The sequence below is a fragment of the Callospermophilus lateralis genome, chromosome 5 (assembly GCF_048772815.1).
Source record: "Callospermophilus lateralis isolate mCalLat2 chromosome 5, mCalLat2.hap1, whole genome shotgun sequence".
NCBI classification, from domain to species: Eukaryota; Metazoa; Chordata; class Mammalia; order Rodentia; family Sciuridae; genus Callospermophilus; species Callospermophilus lateralis.
In genome coordinates this window covers 157,877,619-157,903,911 of record NC_135309.1, presented here as the reverse complement: position 1 = coordinate 157,903,911, position 26,293 = coordinate 157,877,619, and the positions used below count along the sequence as shown (strand labels likewise).

General features: G+C 44.4%; 1 protein-coding gene, 1 long non-coding RNA gene and 1 other non-coding gene across 5 annotated transcripts in view; 2 read left to right on the top strand and 1 right to left on the bottom strand.

Annotated features, from left to right (window-relative positions):
- Sema5a (semaphorin 5A) overlaps positions 1-1,618 on the bottom strand; it is a 452,724-nt gene extending 451,106 nt beyond the window's left edge. For 2 of the 3 annotated variants that reach the window (XM_076857478.2, XM_076857480.2), the window contains exon 1: positions 906-1,618. The gene's annotated coding sequence lies outside the window, so the exon portion shown is untranslated. The remainder of the gene's footprint in view (positions 1-905) is intronic. The other variant, XM_076857479.2, reaches the window with a different exon arrangement.
- Positions 1,619-1,779: 161 nt separating this feature from the next.
- On the top strand, positions 1,780-4,704 carry LOC143399508 (uncharacterized). The gene is made up of 3 exons (XR_013091411.2): positions 1,780-1,879; positions 4,314-4,469; positions 4,641-4,704. It is a non-coding gene; the product is annotated as an uncharacterized LOC143399508 (long non-coding RNA).
- LOC143400594 (small nucleolar RNA SNORD123) lies at positions 4,159-4,228 on the top strand. The gene has a single exon (XR_013091501.1). It is a non-coding gene; the product is annotated as a small nucleolar RNA SNORD123 (small nucleolar RNA).
- Positions 4,705-26,293: the final 21,589 nt, after the last annotated feature.

Sequence of the window (26,293 nt, the reverse complement as noted above, 5' to 3'; positions counted from 1 at the left end):
AAGAGACCTTTCTAGTTACAAGACTTGTGTCCATGTTCGCCTGTCATTTCTAACAAGGCAGAAAGCTTTCTGTGGCCAGAAGACCAGCTCCTTCCAGTCTCTGCCTCCGCCACGAAATTACAGCAAGAGCTGCCTGGTTCTGCTTGATCGCTGCCTGAACCCCCGACCCACTCACCCAGGACAGAGCAACTGCCTGTAGCATCCATCCTCTCCTCCTCTCTGAGCGCTCGCTCTCAGCGCCCCCTGCCGGGGTTTTCCGGGACGCCGCAGGAGCAGCAAAGTTAAATCCCAACTCTGGGCAGCCGCATCCAGGTACAAAGCGACCAGGGCACTAGGAGGTGAAACAAGCTTCCCGCCAAAGCCCCGGGAATCGGGATCTGACCGCGCTAGGCCCAGCACTGAGCGCCACGGGCTGTGATACTGGGGAATCACTCCTCCGTCCCAGTCCTCTGCAAATCTTAGAAGGAACATTTCCCTCCGGAGCAAAGAGCCAGGGAATGTTAAATCCGCAGAGCAGCGGAGAGATATCAACAGAAAAGGGGCTCGCCTAGTTGCAGCCCACTGGCAGGCGCTTCCCAGGCCCCTGCATCTCCGCCTTAGTCGCCCTTATTAACCAAGAGCTCGGCAGAATTGCGCCCAAGTCCCACTGCCTCCCGGTTCGCGCGCGCTCTGCGAAGCCCCTGTAAAGGAGATCAGGAAACGGTACACCAGCCGGCTGGGCTGCTGCGAGGTGGCAGCTCCCCGATGGAGAAGCCGCGACCGCCGGGCCCCCGGCACCCGACCAAGCAATACCGGCCGCTCGCTGGTGGCACGCAGATCTCCACTGCGCACCTTTCGGAGGTGTCAGGCAGCGGTCCAGTCTCGCCCACAGCCGATTAGCCCACCACGACATTCCCGCTCCTTACCTCCACACTCTCAGACCTCTGCAAAGGCGAGAACACAAACTTCGAGCCCGTACACTAGCTCAACTGTGGGCGCCCCCGCACTGATGGTGGTCCTATTCCAGTACGCGCAGCTACCAGGCTGTCCCCGCCCAGGTGCCTGCAGATCGACCCTATCCGAGATCTACACCACCCACTAGCCAAACGCTGCTGTCCCTGGGTCCCGGCTACAGGCTCAGTCCACCGCCACGCGGGGATCGGGCAGGGAGCTGGCTCACCAGGTGCGGGGCGCGCTCCTCGTGCCAGTCATCCAGCGCCCTGGGGCCCGGAGCGGCTCCTCTTCAGCACCGTGAGAGAGAAGTGGAGGCAGCCACTGCTCTCTGCCACTTCCCCAAAGTCGTCCCCTAATCGTTGTGCTCCAGGCTGGGGACCCGCTCGACCTCAAGGAGCACAGAGTTCTTGGGCGCAGGGTCGACCTGCGGATGGGCAAGTTCGCGCCCAGCTCAGGCGACGAACGAGGGGGCAAAGTGGGGTGCCCGAGCCAGCTCCACGGGGTAGAGTGGGAGAAGGGAGCACCCCGAGACCGGCTGCACTGGCCCGGGCGCCCCCGCGCAGAATAAGTGGAAGGCTGTGGCCACCGCGGCGCAGGGACCGCGGGCAGCCGGAGGCTGCGGAGCCCACCCGCGGCGGGAGGGCAGCGCGCGGGAGCAGGCGCAGCGAGAGCAGCCGCCGCCGGCGCCGCCTTCCCGGCGAGTAGAGCCGCGCAGGGTGCGCGGGCGGGGAGCGCGGGCCGGGAGCGCGGGGCCGCTTCGCCCCGCCCCCGCCCCGCCCCCGCGCCGCACCTCCTCCTTCTCCTCCCTCCGGAGTGAAACCCGAGCGCCCCACTCCGCGCCTGACCTCCCCGGGCCCCTCCCCCGGGCCCGCCCCTTCCCGGTTTGGGACCCCTTGGCGCCGAAGGTGCCCCCAGCACCCCAGGAGTTCACTCCTGCCTTCCACGGGTAAGTTCTCCCGAGGGTTGACTTTTCAAGGACTCCTTCACCGGCCTCGCGGAGACCTTCCGTGGCTCCCCGCCCCCGGTCCCGTCCCTCCGACGTGGCTACTTTGCGGGGTGGGCAGTATAAAGGGCCGGAGGCAGCGCGGGCCGAGACCCGAGACGTGGCGCGTCCGCCCTACGCGTCTAGGCTACAGGTACGTGAGCCTCCCGTCGTGGGATCGGTGCAGAGGGTGGGCGGGAGCCATCGGTCCTCTCGGACTCGGAGTTTGAGATTTCGTTCCTCTGGGACGTCCTCTTGCGTGCTGAGCAAGAAACTCTTTAACGAAGACTGGGAGAGTCGCTGAGGGTTCTTGAAGGAGCAGTTTGGGGGTGAGGCTCCCACCTAGTTCAGGCCGCTTTCAGAGGGGTTAAACCAGGGAAATGAACACTTGTGCGGGACCAGGGAAGCAGATCAAGAGATCACCAAATACCCACGCTGAGCTTAGGCAGAGAAGCTCCGTCTAGACCAAAGTCATCTCTTTCAATTCTGGGGCAGAAATTCCCTGTTGCACTTTTGCGAGATGTTTGGGCCTTGCTGATTAAACACTCCTCGGATGAGAAGTTTATAATTGGAAAACAAAGTACCTTTGAAGACTCCTGTAGCTTGATACTTTGTTGCAATTCTACAGCTTTTAAGAAGAGAGGTCAGCTTCTCTGGGTTTTAAACTGTGAAAATGGGCGAGTGTTAAAATAATAGGATAAGACAGTAAAACCTGGGTTCTCGGTCCTGTCCTGAATGGTCATGTGTAACCCTTTCCCTCAGGATGGGGGTGGGGGACAGTCTGCGTTTTTGGGTTTTTTTTTTTTTTTTCCCTTCCATCCATGCTTCAAAGGGTGGCTTTAAGGTGCTGCTGCCTAAGGAAACTATGAATGTCCTCTCTCAACCGCAGTAACATAAGGATGGCCCTATGGTCCATGTTCACACAGCTGCTTTTAGAGCCAATGCCAGCCCTTTGATGGGTCAGGCAAATACTGAGAACAGTCCTGTACATCCATGGGGTTCCATTGAGCCCATCCATGAAACAAAGCGCCATTGCGGGTAGAGTGTGTCATAGCTCATGCCGGACAGAGCAGATCCAAGAGGAGGACAGTAGCATATAAGTTGCCATCAGTTTGTCTTCATTTCCTATTATTGTTCTAATGAAAGAAGTGAAACACTTCTGAAGGCGTCCATATAAACCCATTCCATACCCAAATGCCTAGTCTCTCCAACTGGTGGTGGGGCTGCCTCGGATGCTTGGGGCCGGCACTCGGATTTCCTCTAAGAGGCCTGGGAGGAAGTCAGTGGCTGGCAGCCCCTGGGTAAGCATTCCTCCCTGAGCTGTGCTTCTAGCCTGGTGCGTGGCAGCTGCTGGCTTCTGGGACTTGAATAAAAACCTTAGCACTTCTCCTTGCTGTGCTGGGGGGCGGGGGGGGGGGGGCCGGCGGGGGGGCCGGCGGGGGGGCGGGCTCCATTCCGGACATTCCGCTTCTCTGGCCTACGTGGCACAGGCCTAGGAGCCTCTCTGGAGCAGGCGGCTGGCCAAGCTCTTGCCTGGATGCCTGGTGAAGGTGGGGGGGGACCTCTGCTTTATGCTGAACCCTGTGTCTGTCAGATGGGCAGCTCAGAGCTCATGCAGGGGAATGAAGACCGAAATTAGGACCAAATATGTTCAGCAAACTTTTCCTTGCCTCTTCAGGTAGCAGTTGAAAGCAGCCAACACTTTTTTTTTTCTTTTTAATTTAAGAAAAAGAATTTCTTAACATACAGAGTTAAGCAGTGGAAAGAGGACTTTTAACACTTAACCAGGCAAATTAAGTAATTCTGTGTTATCTGGGGAGTGGGGGATGTGGTTTTGCTGTTTCAGGTTGTACTGAACCATCCTTAAAAGAATGTATTTTAGTGATAATTAACTACAAATTACTAATAATTAGCAGGGAAATAAATGATAATTTAGAGTGCATTCTTGGCTTAAAATGAAACGAGTGTCAGTTGAGGATTGCGTTTGACCTGGCTCTCTTTAAAATTATTTTAAAGTATATAGAGTTAGTTCCTTTTTCTAAATGAAATTTCCTTTCCTTTTTCCTTTGAAAAAGACTCGATCACTTACATTAAGCTGCTTCTCATCACATTGTACAATTAAGGGTAGTCGTTTTTAAACAAAAACTGTTTAGTCCTCTTCAAAATAGAAATACAGTCCTCCCTAATCTGCTTCAGGTGAACCATGCACATGAGGTCAGTGAATGAGATGACCAGAGGGACATGGTGAAAATGATGAATTCTGGGGCACTGATTCATATGACTTGAAAAATGCCATCCATTTCCTGATTCACCACGATCTTTACTCTGAAATATAAAGCATCACTTGTGTCTCTGGACTAATCAGCCGATTCTCTCTTGTCTTTACACCCCTCTCTAGTGCTTGAGTTTTGGCCATAAGGCTCATCTGCCAGCACAGAGCCAAGGAACAGGGTGGGGGCTGAAGGAGCATCACCTGGAGGAGAGGCAAAGATGCTGCTGGGGACCACAAGTGCCCTTTAAAGAAAACCATGGGAGTGGTGGTGTTTAAGATGTGGTAAGACAGTATTAAAATTCTGGAGGAAAAAAAAAAAAAAAAAAACTCAGTCCAAAATGTGTGATCTCTTTTCATTTACCTCTTAACTGAATTTTCCTGAAAGTGATCGAGGCAAGTGTTACAATTGTCATCCATGCATTTCTCTTTTTATCCCTGGTTTCCTTCTTTTAGATCCATGGCATTTAAGAACTGAGAAGAAAAAGAAGAAAAAAAAAGAATTTTTTTTTAAAAAAAGGAAAAAAGAAAGCTTGATCATCTGAATTATCCCATCATTTTTTTCTTAACACAACTAGACATTGGTTTAAAAAAAAAAAAAAAAAAAAAGTGAAGTTTGATGACTCAGTGTGGTTGCCTAGAGCTAGAGCTCTTTTTTTTTTTTTTTCCATATACTATAAATGACTTGGAAGACTCATGATTGTGGCTATAGGTGACACCGTGATGTCCCCAAAGTTTTGACAGATGAAGAATCTCAAGATGGGGAGATTTCAGGGAACTCTCAGCCCCCACTACATTCTCTTGAGCTTCACCAAGTTCAGTTCACTGTTCTTTTGCCCCAAGAAGCATCATGGTCCTCCCATGCAGAGCTCACTCTCTCAGTGCTTACCGGTAAGCAGACCAGTTCTGTTCCTAAAGCAACAGCCCAGACTCTTTGAAAGAAAGTGGCCTTGGCACATTTGAGAATGACCACAAGTGGGCGTGTTGCAAAGCAGGGGTTCCTGGTCCATGTGCTGTGCCAGTCTGCACTGAGAACTCCATCATGGTCCCTTCTCTGACATCTGATTTCCACCCGGTTCTGCCTACGGCTCCTCACCCTTCCCAGGTAGAGGGATGTGCTTTGTTGTTGCTGGTTGTTAAATGGAAGCTGATACAGAATGACCTGCCCTCATCATTCCAGGTGAGTTCTTCTCACCTGTGGGCTCTCTTGAATTCATTCCCCAAATGAGAACCATATCCCCCGACCTCATGCCACATTCAAGAAAGCAACCCAGTTAAGTCCAGTGGCCAAAGCAATGAACAGCTCAAAATGCAGCCACCCAAGCATACATTCAACAAGACGTACTCACTATCAGTTACGGGTGATGTTTCATAGCAGGATTTTTTTTTTCTTTTTTTTTTTTTGGGGGGGGGGTGGGAGTATATAGCCATCCTTAAAAATTTAGTAAGACATTGTATTTTACTTCAGCTATATATATAGAAAACCAAAGTATTCTAGAAATCTAGAAATAGTTTGCCTTATCTTTTGGGTTATATTTCTAGATATATTTTTCTAGCAACCCAATTTCCTTAAGATAAAATTGGTGTCCTCAAAACAGCCCAAGTTGTCTTTTATAAGTATGGTGCAGGGAAAGGGAAAAATGCTAAGTTTAAAAGATTTTTGGAATATCTACAGGAAATGCAGATGGTTTGTGGCATGAAGATAAAGCATCCGTATGGTTAGCTGAGTGTTATTTTCTGACATTGAGACTGGGATATATCTTAAGTGCCTATGAGTAAAGAATGGGTATTTTTTTAAAAAAAAAAAAAAAAAAGATATTTGACACTTATTAATCAATGTCATTTATATTCCTGACTTTGAAACTAGAACTTTGGGAGGAAATAAGTAGCTTTGTAAATGTATTTTCAAAAATAGTGTTCACCCTCCTTGGATTTAGAAGCACAAATTACTGTGTCTTAGTTTATTTCATCACTTACTAGGGAGATTAACTCATAATGACCTTGAATTCAATGAAAACAATATGTATGGAATTAAACCAGAATGTCTTCTGAAGCAAATCAGTAGGAAGAAGGCCATCAAGGATCCAAAGCCCTTCTGTCAAATCTCATTTCAGACCCCCCTTCTCATTCCCATTATTATGTCCTTGATTTAGCATGTCAGCTTCTCTCATCCAAATACCAACACCTCCTGCAGGTCTGCCTGTCAGTAGTTATTCCCCAAACAGCAGCATCCCCATCACCACCACGCACATACCAACCTTCATAACACTGATTTTATTTAAATTGCAAACTACCTGGCTTTAAAACAAGAACAAAGAACAAAGCTTGCTTGCAGCTAGGTGAGACCATGGAACTTCAGGATCACTAAGACAGGAAACGAGGTGGAATTTCTTGGAAGGCTTCAACTAACAGGGAATGATGTTTTCTGCCTTTCTTCCTGAAACTTGGCTGTGGTAGGTGAAATCCCAGGAGCCATCTTGAACTGCAAGGTGACGTTGAGGAGGAAGGTATGAGCCAAGGATGGTAGCGTGAAAGGAGCATCAATCAGTGGTGAATCTGTGGCACCTCCATCTCAGTGCTAAACCACCTCACCCAGACTTCACAACATGAGAAACTCTGTTCCATGTGCTTTAGCCATCATCATTTCTGTTTTTCCATAAGAATGCACTTGCTGCTGAGTAGAATGAAGAGCAACGCAGAACCATCCTGCCCTTTTCAGAAACACCGTGGAAGTAGATGTTAATTATGGAGCTGACACCTATGTGATTATAAGTCCTGATTAGTGCAGTGGTAGACAAACACACAGGGATCAGGGACTCAGGAGAGGCGCCACTGAAAAAGTAGCACCTGAGTTGACATTTGGTGGAAAAGGAGAGACCAACAAAAAGGTGGGAAGATGGGAAGAGAGCAGACTCCAGAGGAGAGGAGAAATATTGATTAACATTGGACTTTAATTCAAACACACTTATTATAATAACAAAGGCAGTAATCATAATTGCAGAGAATAGCAATAGATAACAGTCAGAGGTCATTGCACACTACTATAACAAAATACCTTAAACTCAGTAATACATAAATAATAGAAATTCACTTCTCATGGTTCTAAAGGCTGGGGAGTCCACAATCCAGGAGGCTTGGAGATGGTGAGGGCTTGGTCTGTGCCTTCATGATGGCACCTTGTTGCAGGACCCTCTGGAGAGAAAACACTGTGTCCTCATTTGGTGGATGAGATGGAAGAGCAAGAGGGCCCAGCTAGATCTCTCCACCCCTTTAATAAAGTTGCTGATCCCACCCATGAGGACAGAGCCTCACAGACAGATCACCTTCTAAATGTCCCATATCTTTTAACTGTTCCACAGATGAGTAAATTTCAACATAAAATTTGAAGGTAGCACTTTTAAACCATAGCAATCTGCCCCTGCGTTCACCAAATTCATGTCCTTGTCACAGGCAAAATGCTTTCATTCCATCCCAATAACCATGAACTTGTTCCAACATCAATTTGAAGTCCAAAGTCTCATTCCTCTAAATATCATCTATATCAGGTATGGGTGAGACTCAGGTAAGATTCATATGAGGCAAATCCCTCTCCAGTCATGAGCCTGTAAAATCAAGGAAGTTGTCAGATTCTGACATGCAGTGGTAGGACAGTTATAGGGCAAATATTTCCATTCCAAAGGGGATAAAAAGGCAAAAAGAAAGGAGGAACAGATCCCTACTAAGTCCTCTCACAGGTAAATGCTATTAAATCCAGAGACTTGAGAATAATCTTTGACAAACAATGGGGTGGGGCTGGATCTATGAGGCTCCTGGTAGCCCTGCCCCACAGTGTAGCTAAATATAGCTCACACGTTTTCCTGAGTTGCTGACCAATGCCTGTAGCTCTCCTGGGCTAAACTTGCATGCTGTGCCTCTGCTGGTCAAGGGTGTTGAGCAGCCCTGCCCCACAGATCCACTGGGCAGTGCCCTAGTGGCTCACAGCAGTCCTGCCCCTGTAGCAGATCTGCCTGCGTCCTGGTTCTCCCAGGTCTCCATAGCTCTGCATTCTGTGCACCTTGTGAGTTGCACTGCAGAAACTCTGCTGAAGTTTGTCACTTGTCCCATTCATGAGGGTAGTTCAAGCCATACCTGGATCCACTCAAACAGAAGTTGGGACAGCTAAGGAGCACTGTGCTAGAACGCAGGCAGCTGAGACTTGAGCCAGCCCTGAGGTCTCACAGATAGCCTGGGTCTCCCTAAAATCATTTGTGCTCATGGCCCTGGCACTCTGGGTCTGTGATTGGAAGGATAGCTTTGAAAATCTCTAAAATGCCTTGGAAATTATTCTCCTGTGGTCTTGACAAATAGCTTCTGACTTCTTCACATCTATACTCATTTCCTTACCCTAACTCTCCTAGGCCTTCTTTCCTAAACGTGTCGTTTTGTGCTTTAGAACATGCCAGATTAAGAATGTTCTTAATATTCAAGTTCTACTTCCCTTTTGATTATAAACTCCATTTTTACTTTTTTGTCTTTTTTCTTGTGTTTTGCCATGGTAGTCAAAAGCCATGCTGTGCTCTGAACCCTTTGCCTAGGAATTTCTTCTGCCAAAATCCTAGCTAATTGCCCTTACATTCTGCCTTCCACGAAGCGCTAGTATGTGGGCACAATTCAGTCAAGTTTTTGCCACTTCATAAAAGGATTACCCCTTCTACCAGTTTCCAGTAACTTATTCCTCATTTCTGTCTGAGACCTCTTTAGGATGACCTTCATTGTCTGTATTTCTACCAACATTCTGATCAGTTGAAAATACAACATGTACAACATACATGATGCAGCTAAAGCAATATTTATACAGAAATTTAGTTGTGAATGCTTTTATTAGGAAAGAATTTAAGGTAAACGTCCAACTCAAAAAGTCAGAAAAATAACTGGGTAAAAGAAAGCAAAGTAGTTAATATCACATATCATAAAATAGATATAATAGAAAGAATAACTCAAAAGCTGTTTTTAAAAGATTAGTAAACAGAAAGACCTCTGATATGAAACTTAGAAATGTTTAACTTTATAAAACTACAGAAACAATGACAGTGCATTTAGAAATATAGTCATTAAAGAAACTGAATAGTAAATACCAAGTAAAACAGAAAAACAGGTGTGGGTGGTTTCTCAGAAATATTCAAGACACAATTATTCCTTATTTTACAAAATGTTTTCCAGTGAATAGAAAAATCTTAGACCAAATTCAAACATTCAAAAATGTTTTATCATTAGAAAAAAATGCAGGTATAAATCATATCATCAGCAAATTAAATAAAAATCATGTGATCATTTTAATAGCAACAGAATATGCATTGCTAATATTGAGCATGAATTTATCATTCAAAAAAACCTCTTAGCTGACTAGTTAATAGAAGGTAATTTACATAATTCAATAGACTATTTGCCAAAACCATCAACAAAAAACTTCATATTTATGGTGAAAACTTGGAGGCATTCTATTAAAAGAGGAGACTTAGACCAGCATCCTTCTTAGGGACACTTCTCTTTAATACTGGAACAATTATCAAAAGGGGAGAACTTTTTAATTGCAGGTGATACAATTACAAAAACACTTAGGAAAATAGACCAAATCAAGTGTTTAGAATAAAAATTCTGCAAGTTCTGAAAATCTTTCATGACAAATTTATAAAACTAAATTTATCGATCCTAAAAATGGCCTAATAAATTGATTCTGTACTTATGTATAAGATGAATTGGTATATATCTCAAAGTCTTCCCAAATTCATCATTTAAAATAGTACACATCAAATCAAAACTTTGACCACCTAAAAAAGAAGATCCTAAAGTTTATAAGCAAAGCAAGAGCAATATTTCATAAACAGTTAAGGAATATTTTTGTGGAAGACGAAGAAGGTTAATGTAAGTCATATCAGTAATATTTACCAAGCTGTAGAAATTAAGACAATAAGATTGACAAAGAGAGTAACATAACTGAGTCCATGAACAGGCTCCATCTGGACAGGTAACAAAGGTGGCTTGTGACCCACAGCAGAGAGAACAGACTGGATCTGTGGATCCTAGATAGTTGACCATCGAGATATAGGAACATCGAGTTAGATAGCTCCCTCAAGTCATTCACAGAAGTACCTTCAAAGTACAGTAAAGGGAAAGTGAGAAAGAAAATGTTAAAAAACTTTAGAAAAAAAAAAAAACAGAAAAACATATGAAGGCATCTGCATGACCTCTGGGTGGGGAAGCGGTTCTTAAAATAAGATCCAAAGACCAGACATAAAGAAAGAAAAAATCAATACAGAAAACCACATTAAGGTTGAGAACTTCCGTTTAATGATATATGACTTAAAAGCAAGCCATGGCCCATGGGAATTTTCAGGGCATGCAAACAACAAAAGAGGGTATGCAGAATATATTCTAGAACTCCTACCATCCCATCGCATGGGGAAAGTGCAAAAGTAACCGGAGTCTCACTGGCAAATGAGCATAAGAAATCATGCAATCTCCCTAATGTCATGGAAATCCAATTAAAACAAGGAGGTACCATTTCATGTCAATATAATGAAAAGTCTGACAATGTCAATGCTTATTAAATATTGGCAAGAAGGACTTCAGAGGCCTAAATATATTCTGACACGTGGGAAGGCATTTCAGCTACTCTTGCAAGGTCTAAAATGTACATTCCATGCTGTCTAGTTGGCAAGGTTGGAGAAGGGACATGTGATGTACTGCCAGTTATATGAAAGCCAAAATATCACATCCATATAATTTATGGGTACATACACAGTAAAATAGCACCAAAATGGTAAACATTAAATTAAGGGATTTTATCTCTCAGGAGGGTGGGGAGAGGATCACTAAGAGAAAAAAACAGGGCCACCAACTTTGTCTGTGATTCTGGTTTTCCATTAAAATAAAAAATGAGATTTGAAGCAAATACTGAAAAATATTAAGATCAAACAGAGCTGGTTTGGTGGGTGTTCATTAGATTATTATCTTTTTGTGTATGCTCAAAAGATTTCATAATTTAATAAAGAGGTTTAATGGGAAATAAGGAAGTGCAGTCGGTGGAGGAAGCTCATTAGAGAGGCTTTGTCCTGTAAAGAAACAAAGGCACTGTAGCAGCCGGAGGGACGTGCGCACAGAGGCTGTTTTTTAAAGTGGGTCATCCGAAGCATGTTTGTGTGTTGGTTGAAAGACCTCCATATTCAGGCTGCAATTGTCTGTGCAGTAGAGAAATAAGATAATTCCAAAAACAAAAGCCCTGGAAAGACGAGAGGCAATGGGGTTTCTGTTCAGAGAGAGCAGGACCTTCCTGGAATTGTCACAGGAGGGAAGACCAGGGGAAACCAGGCCCAGGCAGGAAAAGAAGGAACAGAGTCTTGGTTGGTGCAGATGGACGTCGGCTCCTCTGAGAACCTTTGGTTTCTTAATGACAGTGAGGCTGGGTTGTGTGGGGGTTAGAGTGGGCTTATGAAGACAGAAGAGAAAGTATAAGGTCAACATTTTGGAAAACAGGAAAATAAGTTTATTGGGAAGATATACTTGAATCTCCCAGCTGCATTGAATGACCATTGAAGCTCATGGTCATTCTTCCCAAATGAACCCCGTCAGCGTCCTTGTGGGATTCTCTCCCACATCATTTGGCGGCTCAGGTGCTAGCAAGGTAAGGCTGATGATGGAGCCCAACCCGGAAAGCTAATGAAGGAGGACACTGAGACAAAATTTGGTGATAATGTCAATGGACTAGAGGATGAGATGAGGTCTAGGAACCCTTGCAAAGGGAGCCTAGTGGTCCAAGGTGTGTCCACAGTGATGGGAGCTAAGGGGGAGGAGTTCATGTCTGTGAAGGTGAAGACAAATGGGTCTCAGGAGTGTGATCAACACCAGCATTGCCATCTCCAAGAGGAATCCCCAGTGAATGGGGCAATGTGGCACAGGACATTCAGACACTTGAGCCATAAGCAGAATCACTCCATAATCTTGAACATATGGCTCAGAGACAACCCACCTCTGTATCCCACACTAGTATCCAGAGGAACCCAAAAGTATTTGACTCCCAACTCCACCCTCTTTCCATTATACCAAAGGGCTTCTATAAGTTTTAATGCAAAAAATTTAAAAACTGTATGATAAAATTTGCTGTTCATCTCCAGAACGTTCTCAGAGGAGATGGTGATACCCCTTAACTGGCAAGACTAATCAGAAATATCTGGGGAGTTTTTTCTACATATGTAAGCCATGGCTGAACCTATACCCAATGACTTGGAGTCTCATGGGGTAGGGCTCAGGCCTGTGAATCTGATACACAAGGCCATTCAGAACCCTCAGTATTGTCAGTATAAAACCTCACTGTCTGTAAAGCGTGAATCATTCTGGTGTCCCGAGAAGGAATGTAGCTAGGGAGCAACATTGTCAGCACCCATTGTGTTTTTCTGCCCATCCTTAAGGTTCTGGAAGTTTCTGCCTGAGTGTCCTGCACAGCGACTCACCCCATCTGGGTCTGTGCGGAGAGGCATGTTGTTCTAGTCAGACTCCTGTGCCATCAGAAGATGCTTAATATTTGCTTATCTTGCTCAAACATTCACTAAAATACCAGTTTTTATCAATTGATTTCTATATTCTGTTTATCAGTAACATCCCAGGCAAAAGTTCTAGTTCAGCTTTTTATCTCTTGGGGAAAAAGAAAAAACTGAGAGAAACTACTAAAAGGAGGAAAGATGTAATTTGACTTGTGGTTTCAGAGGTTGTAGTTCATGGTCAGTGGCTCCTAATGGCTCCTAATTGCTTTGGGCCTGAGACAAGGCAGAATATCAAAGTGAAGGGGCTCAGGGGGACAGAAATGCCCACCCCATGGTGACCAGGAAGCTAAGAGAGCAAGAGGAAGGGGCTGGAACAAGATAAAGTCCCCCAGGCCAGCCCCCAAGCACCCATCCTTCAATTATGTCCCACCCCCTACTGTTTTTGCCACCTCCCAATAATGACATCACATTGTGGATCCATCAATGCATTGATTCATTGATAACATAGCCTTTATGATCCAATTACTTCCCAAAACCCCACCGCTGAATGTTGCTGCATCAGAACCCGGCCTTCCACACATGAGCCTCTGGGGGACATTCCAGATCTGAACCCTAACAAGTTTATTGCCAAATTTATTACTTCAGGACTGCCAATATTATGGGAGTCTCTCTCTATTTTCTCTCTCATCCTCTCCTTCCCTCTCTCTCTCGCTCTGTTTTCTTTCTCTGCTTCTTTCCCTCTCTGTCTCTGTCTTTTCTGGGCGCACACACACACACACACACACACACACAGAGATGCTAAAAACAGCTTTCTAGCTTTGTGCATGGGCCCAAGATAGCCTCTGAGGGATGACTGGGCAGCACCAAGGCCTTATGATCATTGTTCACTCCTCCATTACCCCCAACTCCACACCCAACCAGTACAGACAGGATTATCTGACCATGCCATTGTAATATTTATTTCACCTTCATTTGCCTCCAGAAGATGCTGAAAACTGACCCCAGAGAACTCTATCAGGATCTTAGGGGTGAGGAAATGGATTAAACCCTCCTTGTTCTCAAAAGTTCTGTTCACACCTTTCATCTTCCACCATGTTCTACATTGTTCCTCTATGTCAGTTAGGTTTTCATCACTGTGACCAAAATACCAGACATGAGCAACTTAGAGGAGGAAAAGATTCTCCAACTCAAGTGTTCTCTCAAGTCAAGGCAGGGCTTGTTGAATCAAACTGGTGTCCAATGACTTCCTGCATTTCTTCTGATTCAATCCATCTTGGGTGGGGTCCAAAACTTGGCATCTCATTTCCAGACGATACAGGTGCTCCTTTTGGAGGGACCATGCTTTGAGAATTCTGACCTCAGGACATCAGCAGACAGACAGCCTGCAGATTACCTTCTGAAAGTCAGCACTAATGTAAAACTCGGCCATTCCTCTGCCTGGGAAGCTGTCACTCTTCATCCTCAGGAGCCTCAGCTGTGTGCACAAAGACTGCGTTTGCTCTCTTGGCGTTCACAGGGCCTGGTACAATGATTTCAGTGTACTAGATGCCCAAAAAGGTTGTTGCTTGTGGAATGAAAATAAGATGAAAGGCTATATTGCTATGTTAGATTGTTTCCAACCTTGTTAAAATGTGACAAAAATATGAAGGATTTGGGTAAACTGCTCTACTCAGAGAAGGACTCTATCTAATGTGGGGAACTCATTTGTATCATACTGTAACTGATTTTCCTCAGTCACGCACTTGAAGGAAATCTGCCTTTTAAGTCAGTGTCCAGTTTGCTCAAGTCACACTTCGGTCTTCCCAAAGTTATGACACTACAAAAGGAGCCCTTGCCCATCAAATTGTCCCTTAGAGACTGAGGACCAAAAAAAATATATGGAAAGTGATAGGATTTCATGCAAGGCCTCTCCAGTCCAGGCAAAAACACATCTTAAGGCTGTAAGACTGAAATAGGGCAGATGTGACACATCCAGAAACACCTTGGTCACAGGATCCCTGCTCCAGCTGATATCTCCCTCCAGGCAAATGGCCGGAAGCAAGGCCAAGACAGGGCTGCTTATGAGTCTCAGCACAGACTTGAACTTGAGAGCACCAGGAAGCCACGGTTCACCTTACTTAGAAAATAACCGGAGAGAAATTAAAATATTTTCCAAACTATTTTGAATAAGAGAAAGAAAAATCTCATTTGATTTCAAAGCATGACTCCTCTTTTCTCCTAATTTTGAGAGAAAGTGAACACAGCCACAAAGTGAATAGACGGCTCCCTGCCTCCCCACACAGGCATCATCAGGGCTTTCCCGTGTCCAAATGTTAATTCGAACTGACAAAACACTCCCGGCACTTTAATTTTATTTCATAACGAAAAAGCAAACTTAACTTCTAAGCGCTTTTATTCCAAGTTTAATGGCTTACATTCCCGAGGTCAGCAAGCAGATGGAGTCGAAGACGAGAATGTATAATTGCAGATTATGAAACTGCAAAATTAAGACTACTTTGTTAATGTCAAGAGAGGACTGGAGAGCTGGGAGGGATTTTCAAGATTGTTGATCCTCAACCTCATCACACAAATGAGGACACTGAGGCTGGTGTCACCGCATGTCCTTCCTCCTGGTGACAGAGACAGTCGGGGACAGGGCTGCATCAGACGCCATCTTCTGGCATATGAAGCAGCCCTCCCACCTCCCTGCGCTGCCCTGTCAATTCCTTACCCAAGGGGGTTCCTGTGCGCTCCTCATTGCTCTGCATCCTAGTGCAGAGGCCGTCATGCCATAAGTACCCTCAAGTTCCTTAGCATCTGGCTCCTCTATCTGTGGCTCAGCCATTGGTAGGGGGCTGCCCGAATCTACATGGTCAACCAGCAAATTCCAGCCAGGAGGGAAGGGAAGGGAGAATGGGAAGGGGAGTGCATGCCTTGGCTGTGTGGGCACACCCTGGAAGTTGTACACGCATTTCCCTGGACGGCTATGTGCAGACGTCTAGGACATAGCCTTCTATATCTTAGGAAAAACAAAAGTCACTGTGATTTTGGCTTCAGTTGACTCTCTTGCCATCCAAATATCTATGCCTACCCTTCTTATCACATGAAGTATGCATCCATCTCTACCCTCGGGAGATGATCCCCAAGACCCATATGGCTACTTCATGATGTCACATGAAACACACTCTTACACTCTTCTCTGCAAGACCCAGTCTTGCTCCTCTCAATCCAGCAAATATAAAACTGAAAGAAAAAATTTCAGTCCAGCCATCAGAGTCAACATTCAATGGGAGATAGGAATAGAAGCTTCAGTAAAAAGCAGACAAGCCAGCTTTCTCAGTGGAAGACAAATGGCAGTGGCAGGTGCTTGCTAGAGATCTTCTGTCCCAGAAGTAGAATCATCCTCTTGGTGACTCTGTCTGGTGGCCCCAGCAGAGCTCTCTGGAAGATCCTTGTTCACTGACCTCCACGGCCTCCAACTTTGTCCACCAGCCTTTGAGGTCCAGCTGAGGACAAATGGCCTCTGCCACTCACCTCACTGCAGGGATCCCCAGTCACATGCTTCTCCACATGGCTTCCCGGGCAACACGGTTTCCTCAAAAACTTAGCAGACACTTGATCATTTAAACTGAAAGATTCTGAAAACTGCAGCATTTTAATTTGCTGTCTTCTGTCCTCTCTCAAAATCCCTCTTACGTTCATGGCAACTCTTTTGACGGCATTCCCAGTTTTCTGCTCATGTCCACTAACGTTGCTCAGGACACGTTCCTACCACCCAAGATACTGCCAGTGACAAGGTCATCAAACACTTTGTCACTGTGTAACAAGGGTCAACACTCCCTACCCACCAGAATCTGTGTCTTTGCCACCTACTGTCCAAGTGCTTTGTCTCAGCCAGCAACATCAATCTGCCCAGCTGGATTCTTGCAAACACAACTTGCATCCTTCCCCTCCCAGGTGCCCCACTTGGCTGCGCACATTCAGTTGTGCATGACAGTGATCCAAATTCACAGTGGCCTAAACACAAAGGGAGTCCACTTGTTTCTCACATGAACAACTGACTGTGACTGTGCTCCCCAATGTCATCAGGCACCTGTCCCCCGCCCCCCACTGCTGCTTTGCCATGCCTTGCTGATTTTCTGGTCTTTGTTGCTCAGTGTTTCTCCCCACCAGATCTGCTTTCCAACCAGCAGAAAGACAGACAGAGCCCTGGACCTCCCTTACCTGTGAAGGCCCAACTCGGAGGTTTCACACTCTTCTTCTGTCCAATCCCATAACTCAGAATTTAACTCAGAAATAAACTCATTTTTCTGAATGGTATCATGCCCATATAAGGGTTTTTATTGCACTTGTGTAGAAGTTGATATTGTGGAAGAAGAGTTATCTTTGCAGCACTATGGAATTAACTGTGTCTTTTTTGTTGTTATTGTTCAATATAAAAATCTAGAAAACTATCTTTAATGAGTTTTTTAGGTACAATTGCAGTGTGGCTGAACTGTTTGCCTCTGACCTTCTCAGTGACACTACCCAGAAGAAATGCATAGGAACTTCCTCATACGAAGCTTTAGGGCAACCTGATCCTTGGCTGTCGCAGATCTTCCCTCAGCTCCCAAACAAGGTGGGGACCCTGGATTGGGCCAGACCAACACTTCCTCAGGCCCAAGTGTATTAATTTGATAAGTCGGTCTACAGTACCCCCTCAGTTTCTCTTCCAGTAATGATTTATACCCTCATCTACACTGAGTTCCTCGGGACAGGAGAGGGACCTGAAGCATGAACTAAGTGAAGCCAGAAAGAGGCCTGCATTTGTGCTGCTGTGTTTCAGGCAAGAGGCCAGAAGATATGCATAGGGAATGAGAGAGGTATGCATCTCATCTTCATGAGAGCTACATGAAATAGAATCAGAATTTGATATCTAGGGAAAAAAATCATCAGAGTTGCATAATATGGATTTCCCCCTGAACATTTGAGGCTGCTCCCACACTCCCTCTGCTCACCCATAGGTACAGACATCATGGATTCAAGGACAAGTTACTTATTTGCTGAACTTGAAATGTGAGAAAAATAAAAGTGGCTTTTTGTTGTCCCCTCCCGACATAGGAGCAATATTTACCTCCAGGACATGATTGCTCTTTCCAGAGCTGTCTGCCTGAGAGCACTATTAGCTATGAACCTTCCTGCCCTGGTGGAAGTGGGGAAATGAAGAAGTAGGAAGAGGGAGGCTGTTACTTTACTCCTTAAGGAGGGATGCCCAAGACCTGTGGGAAGATGCAGAGTACCTAATCCCCACATTCAAGAAGAAACACATCTCTCTGGCTCTTTGAAGCAAGTCCTCTGTGAGTTGCATGTCTAGGGTTAGAGAACCAGTCTTTGAATTCTTACTACTGATGACAGGCAAATCCATACCTAAACTACAAGTTACAACGAAACTTAACGATATATTTTTATATTATTCATTTGCGTGAAAGCAAAATGATTCTGAATCTGTTTTAGAAATGCACATATATATCTTTGTTTCCAAAATCATTAGCCAAACAGAAAATGCATCTATGACTTCAAGCAGATGGAGACACCCTCAGCCCCACCTACCGACAGCTGTTGCTCTGTTGTGGAGGAAGACATGCAATGGGGTAGGATCCCAAATGATCACTGGCAGTCCACGGAGTCCCAAAGTCAGTACACAAATGCAAAATGAAACATCTTTGCAAGCTATGAGCTGCAGGATACCCAATTAGGGCAAATGAAAAAGGAACATGCAGACCTCAAGGATGCCTTCTCCTCCTCCTCCTCCTCCTCCTCCTCTTCCTCCTCCTCTTCCTTCTCCATTTTCTTCCCTTTCATCAGTTGCTGGGACAGGTCATCACAGCATCTCCATCTCTGCAGAATGGAGGAGGTGAGATTGCTCACAAGGTCTGAGGTCTGTCTGTGCTCAGCTTCCTTCTGATCTAGGGAAGAAGAGTGGCTCCATTGTCTGTGACTCCAGCAAACAGAGGAGAAATGACCTCCGGGTAGACAAAGGATGAGCAGTCAGCCCATCTGGTAAGCCATCTAAGACTAGGCATCGGACATAGAAGGACCCTGTGACACTGTGTGGCTTCTACTGTCACAAATGCAAACATGTGCTTTCCTTTTTCATTAAATGTTTAATTTTGAGAAAATTGAAGATTTTCATGCACTCGTAAGAAAGCCTATAGGAAGATCCCTGTATTATGTTCCCAGTTTTCTCAATGGTAACATCTTGCAAGATGATGGATATTGACATGGATGTAATCTCTTGACATGTGTCATGCTTTTGAAATCAATTTAACTCTGTGAAAAAGTAGCAAAGCTATAAACATCCCTAAGGTTCAGCAAACAATCTTGAGATGTCATGTTATATATTTATGTACAGGATGCTTTGTTGGCTGGGCAAAGAACAGCAGGTGCTGATAAGTCACTGAATCCTGGCTGTTTTGAAGTGACCCAATTCCTCATTGGCAGCATTTACCATGGAGGAGGAACATTTTTACATTTTGTTTCAGTTTAGCATTTCCTAAAATTAAGATGATAGAGTGTCCGGCAGGGTATGCACCAGCAATCATTACGCAGAGCAGAAAGAGGAAGCTTCCAAACTGCAGAATTTGAGCACAGAACAAAATAGTCATTGCATAGTGGGAGAAGTAGAGGATTAGGAATGACAGGATGGAGAGCAGTGCGTTGATGTGGGGATTCCTGCAGGGGTCCCTGGTGCCCATGGTTCTCATTTTCTGAGTGTGTCTTCCCAGGGAGAAAACCAAGAGCAGAACCGCAACGAGGAAGATAAGTAAAGGTGGCATGAGTTCCGCAATGAAAATATAAAATGGTTCAGAAGGTGTGTCTTCAGTTTTAGTCCTATTTTTGGAGAAATAGTTCTCGATGACTCCTTTGTAAAATGTCCACATATATTTGTTTTGGAGGCCAGAACTAATCAATGAGTGGAGCAGAGACCCCAGGATCAGCCAGGGCACCAACTTGGATATCCTCATCTTTAGCCAGAAGAATATCGGGTGTGGAATGGTGACGATCTTGACACAGTAGAAAACGCCAAGCCACGTGGCAAACCAAAGCCCCAGTTCATTTACAAACATGAGAATTAGAAAATTATCAATAAACACAGACTCTTTCACCAAGGAGAGAGCAACCAGATGGACGCTAAAGATGAGCACCTGCATACAGATCCTAGTCGTCGCCAGGCAGGAGAGGAGCAGATCCAGGGAAGCCAGTCTTCTCTGCCTGACCAAGGTGATGCCGTTCACCACCAGGATGATGCCATTTGCAAAGACCCCAGTGAGGGACTGCATCACTGCCCAGAGAAGAAATATGATGAAGTGAGCCTCTAGCATTTTAAAAAGAGAAAAATCAGTTATTTTTTAAAAGGATGTATAGATTTCAGACAGTGCCAACTATTCACACTTTCCAGTTTTCTTTCAGCTCCATCAGGATCCCCGTGGAAGGCAATGGAGTAGGAAGGGATGTGCATTTGTTTATATTGCCACTTTCTCAATTTAGTTCTGAGACAGTCAAATAAGAAAGAGATACTCTGGCAAGATTTGCTTGTTAGTGACGGCTTTTGCATTTTCTATGTCTACTTAGCTTTCAAAGTCATCACAAGCAAATAGTGGAATCAGACACCTTTAGATCTGCTAGGAAACCAACCCTAGGTACTCAGTCCTCACTCTATCATGAGGGACTAATTGTGGCTACAGATGTGGCTCTACCCAAGGTTATTGAGGCATTCTTCAAAAACCAATTTTTGAAAAGTTATCCCTTCTGCTATAATGAAGTCCTACAACCAGCAATATAAGATGGCTAACCTAAGTAGCAACACTCTAATCTTCAAAGATTGAACAATTAAGGACAATCCCAGATTTAATCTTTTATATGATAAAATGCAGATGATAAGTCACAAAATGTCATAAAATACAAAAGTAAGATCATTAGGCTAATATATATGTACAGACATTGGGTCAAAAACCTAAAGGAAGGTGAGGTGTGATGAAGGGGCTCACTCAACACCTCTCATACCAGCATCATTTGTAGGATAATTCAAGTGTTGAAATCTTGTCCCTGCTGTTTTTCCAAAATGATGAGAATTGTATGACTTGAGCTGATAGTTCTAGAGGAGAGATAAAGACAAAACAGCACATGATTCAATTTGTGGCTCTAACTGTTTGCCTCTGACCTTCTCAGTGACACTGCCCAGAAGAAATGCATAGGAACTTCCTCATACGAAGCTTTAGGGCAACCTGATCCTTGGCTGTTGCAGATCTTCCCTCAGCTCCCAAACAAGGTGGGGACCCTGGATTGGGCCAGACCAACACTTCCTCAGGCCCAAGTGTATTAATTTGGTAAGTCAGTCTACAGTACCCCCTCAGTTTCTCTTCCATGCAGATCCCAGTATCGATTTACACCCTCATCTACACTGAGTTCCTCGGGACAGGAGAGGGACCTGAAGCATGAACTAAGTGAAGCCAGAAAGAGGCCTGCATTTGTGCTGCCGTGTTTCAGGCAAGAGGCCAGAAGATATGCATAGGGAATGAGAGAGGTATGCATCTCATCTTCATGAGAGTCGCAAGCACTAAGAGAGAGGGTCTACGCCCAGGGAATCGGGGTGCACAATTACAGAAAATAGCACACTGCCTTTTCTAGAAGGCTAGAAAAATCTTATGCTGATAGATGTGCATTGTGTTTATGGGATGGGCTCTGGTTTTTCCTGCCCACCTGAAGACCCCTCTCCTGTTGACTCAGTACCCCTGGTCCCCAGTGGCAGCAGTGTGGCTGCTTGGTGTTGTGTGCTGACAGCAGACACAGACGAGTAGGAACCAGAACAAGACAGGCAGAGGAGACCAGGCAGGAGAGGCAGGGCAGCCCGCTAACTGCGCTGGTTGGCATGTGCAAGGGGCTCCTCTGGGCATCACTGGAAGCAACTCAGAAAGGGTGCTCTGTGGTGAGCCAATCCTCAGCCATCAGGCTGGAGGCCACTGGGCTCCCAAACCTCTGCTTTATGCTGCCCAGATGCAGACCATCTGGGTGATGATAAATATGCAGCATCTTCAGAGAAAGAAAATTTCAAATAAAAGATACATGAAGGAAAATTTATAAAAGAATAAATAAAATAGATATCAGATATAAAAGTTAGCTTTGCTTAAAAATAACAATGATGTATCATTTTCATCCACCAAATTGACAAAATGATCAAACATGTATTTTTCCATCTTATTTGTCTGATAGGCATGTACGGATGTGATAAGACAAATATTAGCATGAACTTTTAAAATGTGCATACCATTTCACTCCAAATTAAAGAAATAATAAAAGAGGTTTCCAAACAACGGGGACAGAGAGTGCCACTGACACTCATATACATGGTAAACCGAAGGAAATAGCATAGTATCCCAAAATGGACAATCAATGAAACAAACTGTATTCTATTCATTGCAGAGCTACAATGGAGCCACTTATACTTCAGTGTAAGTATACATAATATACTTACATAATATAAGTATGTCATACATCATATACTCTGAATGCGTGTTTCAGCCCAAGGAAAATTATTCATGGCATAATCATAAAAATTCTTCATAAGATGTCGTATTATGACATAAGTGAAGATCACAGGTAATACTTCACAGCATGTGAAGTATTAAATCCTAATCGCAGTGTGTAACCAAACATGTATACAGAGAAGGGTGTTTATCACATTTTTAATTATGAAATTTCTCTGTTTTCAAAATTTTTCACATTGAGCACATGTATTATCTCTATGTTCACCAAAAAATACAATCAATGTTGCCCGTACAGTCACATGGCCTTTGTGTTAGCTTTTCCTCGTTGTGATTAAGATACCCAACAAGAACAACTTAGGGGAGAAAAAGTTCAATTTGGGCTCAGGGTTTCAGAGGCTCAGTGTACGGTCTGCTGCTCCATTGCTTTGGACCCAAGATGACACAGAACGTTATGGCCGAAGGGTGTGGTGCAGGAAAACAGCAGCTCATGGCAGTTATGAAGCAGAGGACGAGAGAGGAGCCAGGGACAAGATACATAATCCCAGGGCACATCTCCAGTGACCTGCTGGCTCCAGTCACACCCCACCTGCCTTCAGTGGCTGCCCAATAACTCATTTGGATTATCAATCTGTCCAATAGATTAGTCCACTAATTAGGTTACAGCTCACGTAATCTAATCACTAAACCTGTGAACATTCCTGCATTATCTCACACATAAGCTTTTGGGAACGCCTCATTTCCAACCATAACAGCTTTAAACCTTTGGGTTTCCTGGCCCTAGGGTTCTTACCCCCATTGTCCCTGATGTGCAGACCTGGAGAGAGATTCAAAGGAAAGCCAACCTCCTCTTCCAGCCCTGTGCTCCTGAGACCACGCTGATTATCAGGGATGGAGATGGCTTTCGGCTTGACGGAGCTCCACTCAGAGTTGGGCACATGCTTAGTATTCCCTTTTATTGAGGACCCTTGTGTTTCTCATTCTTTTTGTTTGTTTGTTTTGTTTATGTCTTTCTTTGTTTAGAATCATCCCTTGTGGTTGTTCTGCCCTTTAGAACTTTCATCAGTCCTCATGTTGAGTTTTCTATAACGTATCTGGTTAAACCAAATGAAATTGGTAATACTTAACGATTTTATTTTACTTCCATAGGAAGAACTTTCATCTGGTTAAATCCTACTTCATTATATCTACGTTACCCAAGTGGAAGACAATTTCTTTGCTCTGATTCATCAGAAATCCTGGTTCACTGCTCGGACCATGTGGGTAGTAGTCCAGCATGGGTCCTGGGCAGTGTTCCCTGTGAGAACAGATTGGGTCAGTTTTACTTGAGAACTCTTAGAATGATACTTTCATGCTAACCAACCATTTAGAGGGTCAGATTAGAGCGCTGACATACAAGTAATGTCACACATACACACGCGCGCGCGCGCACACACACACACACACACACACACACACAAACACACACAAGTGAAATTCCCCTGGCTCCAATTAAGCAAGAAGATGAAAAAATAGATTACTTTCACAAAGCTTAATGAACTGTATTTTTTGAAACATTTTAAAATAAAATTGAATTCAAAATATCAAAAGCTACAGATGACTAGAAATCATGTAAAAACAAAATTCATATTTAAAATGCATATTTCACACTGTATTAGAAAAAAAAATATGCTCCACTCAGATTGTTCCTGCAATTCTCATAGTAGAAGAATGAGAGACAGAGAAAAATTGATCCAGAAATGCAAGTAGAAAAACCCTTTTAACAATTCTTGGGCGCAATTAGCAAATGGGTCAAGTAATTACTATTTAATGTAGTTGCCCTTCTAGATAATATGCTGTTGCTTTTAACATTGGGTTAGGAAATGAGATTCTGGGTGTGGAATTGATGATATGAAGTATTCCCCAGGTTGGCAGCTGGATGTACATGCCCAAATTTTAAGGATTCAGGAGTCCGTAGCTCATAGATGTTGCATCTGGATCAGATTTTTGAGTAAAAAGAGCAGAATGCAAGGAAATTGAGAATGATGGAGGCTATAGGAGTGCTACCCTGATAGTAGGAAATGAGGAGAGCTCACAGAAGCCTGGAGCAGGGACAAGCTCAGAAAGAGGCAGCACTCAACTACATCAGTGCTGCTGAGAATTGCCCATTGGATCTAACCATGCCAAGGTCACGGGTGACCTCAACAAGAACAGCTGGAGAAGATGAGAGAAACCAAAAAAGTTTGCTGCAAAGAATGGTAGTACTAGCTCAAACCCCAAGAGAGTAAAAGGTGTCCCACTTACCTAAATATTTAAATTGTAAATGAAATTAATACACTGTCACAGAAAAGATAATGCATCCATATATTTTGAAAAAAAGTTATTTTGAGGGTTTGGTGGTGCACATCTATAATCCCAGCTACTCCAAGGCTGAGTCAGGAGGATTGCCAGTTTGGGACCAGCCTCAGCAATTTAGAAAGCTCATGTCTCAAAAAGTAGAGGGCTGGGTAGAGAACCCCTGGGTTCAATCCCCCATTATTGAAAGAGGGAGAGAGAAAGAGAACTGGGGGGAATATATACTTTTAATGCAAGATGTTACTATGAGAAGAAAATGGAAAGATTGTGGGATCTTTCTGAAGGTTTTATTACAACTGCATGTGAATTGGTAATTGTCTCAAAATATATCTGAAGTGCTGTCATTACTATTATCTCAAAGGCTAAGTAGTGATAACTTTTAAATCTAGAAGGAAGGTTTGAATCTCGGCTTTAGAACTCAGCCTCCCTCTGCCTCAAAACACAGAGAAGGTGCTGCCCGTAGACTTTGCAAGGCCCAGTGCAAAATGATGATGTTGGGTTCATTGTTAAAAAGTGGTCAAGAATTTCAAGATGTCAACAGCAGGGATTAACAAAGTATTGAGACCACCTGAGCAAGGGCCCCATGTGACTACACGGGTTTTCCTCGTTCCAGCAGGATTTGTGGTGTGTGTGGTTTGGGCTTCTCTCTGGCATCACCAGTCAACTTGTGTGGGGCAGAAGGGCAAAGGAAGGTAAGGCTTGAAATCCATTAGCAGTTCAGAATCTAAATTGGAGACAGGCTGTGGACTATAAGCTCTCACCTCCCTCAAGTCTGCTCACCTGTCACTGTCTTGGTGACACCTACCTGATAGTCTGATTAAAAATTTTACCTCATCCCCCAATGTCCAGTTCCCTTACTGAGCTATTTTTTCCCCAGAGTCATCTTTAATAAACTACAGATGGAGTTACTTCCCAATAAACTCACTGTAAGGTAAAAGTGCATCTAACATGCCCAACCTGCCAAACACCGTAGCCTAGCCACACCTAGAGAAGTCATGTTGGATTGTGTGGCTGGCTGGGAGCTGCTGCCCAGCATCATGAGAGATGGTTGCACCATGTATCACTCTCCTGGGAAAAGATCCAAACTCAAAACTCAAAACTCAATAGGAGATTTCTCCTGAATGTAGCCTATTGCTTCTGAACTATTATCAAGTTGAAAAATGGTAAGTTGAACGATCTGTTAAGTTGGGATCTTTTGTATATATTTTACTTCTATTGTGGCTGTTGTCCACCTCCCCTTATTAGGAAGTAAGTTCTATCTAAGGGATTTTCATCTCTTTTGTCCTGAAAACAATACCAAGGCTGAATGTAGTGCTCAATAATATTTGTTGGATGGCCGGCTGGATAGATGTGTGGATGGATGACAGAGACTAGCCTCATAAATCAATCTGGATGTGAGGGCTGCGGGGGTGGCGAGGGGATGGAGATCCTGACCACAGGACATCTGTCTTGTCTCTTCTTATTTAGGAGTCTTGACTTACACAATGCTGTACCACCCATTCCCTTTAAAATGCTAACAGTGCCAGGGCTGAACAACCATTTAGCACTAAGGTCGAGTTAGCATGTTAATACTTTGGCCATAAGACCATAGACCAGAATAAGAGTGGTTGAAATATCGCCTTTAAAGTATAAAACTGCAAACCGCAGGTTAGGAGTGACTGAGTGGAACAGACAACATGTTAAAGCTGATTCATAAAGCAGCCATCAGATGCCACTGTGTCATCCTTGACTCCACATTCTCAAGTGGCTCTCGCTCGGT